The following is a 3,194-nucleotide window of genomic DNA, read 5'->3' on the forward strand; positions in this document are numbered from 1 at the left end:
ACAGAATAAAGAGAATGAGTAATTTTTTTCCGAAAAATGTACTGTGTAGAAACAGAAGCCCCCAAAATTAACAAAATGGCGTTTTTAAAAAATTTTTGTCTCACAATGAATTTTTTTTCCGTTTCGCCGTAGATTTTTGGGTAAAATGACTGACCTCATTACAAAGTAGAATTGGTGGCACAAAAAATAAGCCATCATATGAATTTTTAGGTGCAAAATTGAAAGAGTTATGATTTTTTTAAGGTAAGGAGGAAAAACCCTGAGTCCTTAAGGGGTTAAATCAACTGGTGCCAGAAAGTTAAACAGATTTGTAAATTGCTTATATTAAAAAAATCTTCATCCTTACAGTACTTATTAGTTGCTGAATACTACAGAGGAAATTATTTTCTTTTTGGAACACAGAGCTCTCTGCTGACATCACGAGCACAGTGCTCTCTGCTGACATCTCTGCCCATTTTAAGAACTGTCTAGAGTAGGAGAAAATCCCCATATCAAACATATGCTGTTCTGGACAGTTCCGAAATAGATAGAGATGTCAGCAGAGAGCACTGTGCTCGTGATGTCAGCAGAGAGCACTGTGTTCCAAAAAGAAAAGAATTTCCTCTGTAATATTCAGCAGCTAAAAAGTACTGGAAGGATTAAGATTTTTTAATAGAAGTAATTTACAAATCTGTTTAACTTTCTGGCACCAGTTGATTTAAAAAAAGTAATGACTGGGACATAACCATACCAGGGTACTCTTTATACAGAAGAGACAGAGAATGCAAGAAAGGAGGTGGAGTGGGCCTGTATGTGAAAGATGGCATAAAATCTAACCTAATACAAGTTAGTGAAATCAACATAGAATCAGTTTGGCTTACGTTGCAGTTTGGTAATCAGACAGTAACCCATGTAGGTGTGATATATAGACCACCTGGTTAAGTTAAAGATGATTAGAATTAGATGATCTACTAGTTGAAGAAATAGCTAAAATGACAATGAAAGGAGAAGTTATCATTATGGGAGACTTCAATCTTCCAGATATAAACTGGAAAACCAAAATAGCTAGTTCTGCCAGGAGTACAGATATTCTAAATTCCCTACTGGGATTTTCTCTACAACAAGTGGTTGAGGAGCCAACCCAGAGGGAGGCCGATTTGGTATTCACAAATGGGGATTTGGTATATGATGTTATTGTAGACGAAAGCTTGGGATCTAGTGATCACGAATCAGTGTGGCTTAATATAAGAACAGTGAAGGAGTCACACCACACATAAAGTTTTAGATTTTAGAAAAACAGACGTTTCAAAAATGAGATTAGTCATAAATGAGTCCCTATCAGACTGGAACGGATTACATGGAGTCCAGGAGAAATGGGACGACTTAAAAGACGCATTATTGAAAGCAACAGAAAATTGCATTAGACTTGTCAGTAAAAGCAGAAAAAAGAAGAGACCACTGTGGTACTTAGCAGAAGTGGCCAAAATCATAAAAAACTAAAAGCTAGCATTCAATAATTATAAAACAACCCAGAGCAATGAAGATAGGGAAATCTACAAGATTAGGTAGAAAGAGGCCAAGCAAGTTATAAGAACTTCTAAAGCACTGGAAGAAGAAAAAGTAGCTCCGTCTGTGAAAAAAGAGGATAAGACATTCTTCAGATATATAAATGAAAAAAGGAAATTTAAAACAAGGAATAACTAAATAAATAAACATAAAAATAAAAACAAAGGAAGGAAGGTATGTAGAAGAGAATAAAGGGCTAGCCGACTGCCTTAATGAATACTTCTGTTTTCACAGAAGAAAAAGAAGGAAAAGGACCTCCATTATGGAGGAAGACTAATGAATCGTGATGCATGTGTCTTTACAGAGGAAGAGGTTCTATGTTTTCTGCCTAAAGTGAAGACAAATAAGTCACAGGGGCCTGAAGGGATACAACCAAAATTATTAAAAGAGCTTAGTGGTTGAGATAGAAAAACAGTTAACAGATTTATTTAACCAATCACTGGTTACAGGGGTTGTCCTGGAAGATTGGAAATTAGCAAATGTCGTGCCCATTCACAAGAAAGGTAGTAAGGAGGAATCAAGCAACTATAGGCCAGTAAGTCTGACATCAATAGTGGGGAAATTAATGGAAACCCTACTAAAGGATAGGATTGTGGAACATCTAAAATCCCATGGATTGCAAGATGAAAAACAACAACATGGGTTCACTTCAGGGAGATCATGTCAAACAAATCTTATAGATTTTTTTTAAATAATAGATGGCGGAGGGGCAGTAGACATCGCATATCTAGATTTTAGTAAGGCTTTTGACACTGTCCCACATAGAAGACTTATCAATAAACTACAGTCATTGAGCTTGGACTCCCATATTGTTGAGTGGATTAGACAGTGGCTGAGTGACAGACAACAGACGGTTGTAGTCAATGGAGTATATTCAGAGCAAGGTCTTGTTACCAGTGGGTTACATCAGGGATCTGTACTGGGACTAATTTTGTTTAATATCTTCATTAGTGATATTGCAAAAGGTCTCGATGGTAAGGTGTGTCTTTTTGCTGATGACACAAAGATATGTATCAGGGTTGATGGTCAGAAGAACTCTGGCAACTGAAATTTAATGTGGCTAAGTGCAAGATAAAGCACCCTGGGGCGTAAAAACCTTTGGGCAGAATATAGAATATTTGACACAGCCCTGACCTCAGTATCTGAGGAGAGGGATTTAGGAGTAATTATTTCAGAAGACTTAAAGGTAGGAAGACAATGTAATAGAGCAGCAGGAAACGCTAGCAGAATGCTTGGATGTATAGGGAGAGGTATAAGCAGTAGAAAGAGGGAAGTGCTCATGCCGCTGAACAGAACACTGGTGAGGGCTCACTTGGAGTATTGTGCGCAGTACTGGAGGCCGTATCTCCAGAAGGATATAAAAACTCTAGAGAGAGTTCAGAGAAGAGCTACTAAACTAGTACATGGATTGCAGGATAAAACTTACCAGGAAAGATTAACCCCTTAACGACGCAGGACATATATTTACGTCCTGCGCCGACTCCTGCGATATGAAGCGGGTCGCGCTGCAACCCCGCATCACATTGCGTCGGTCCCGGCGCTCATCAACGGCGGGACCCGCGGCTAATACCACACATCGCCGATCGCGGCAAAGTGCGGTATTAACCCTTTAGAAGCGGCGGTCAAAGCTGACCGCCGCTTCTAAAGTG

This window comes from Hyla sarda, chromosome 4 (assembly GCF_029499605.1).
Source record: "Hyla sarda isolate aHylSar1 chromosome 4, aHylSar1.hap1, whole genome shotgun sequence".
NCBI classification, from domain to species: Eukaryota; Metazoa; Chordata; class Amphibia; order Anura; family Hylidae; genus Hyla; species Hyla sarda.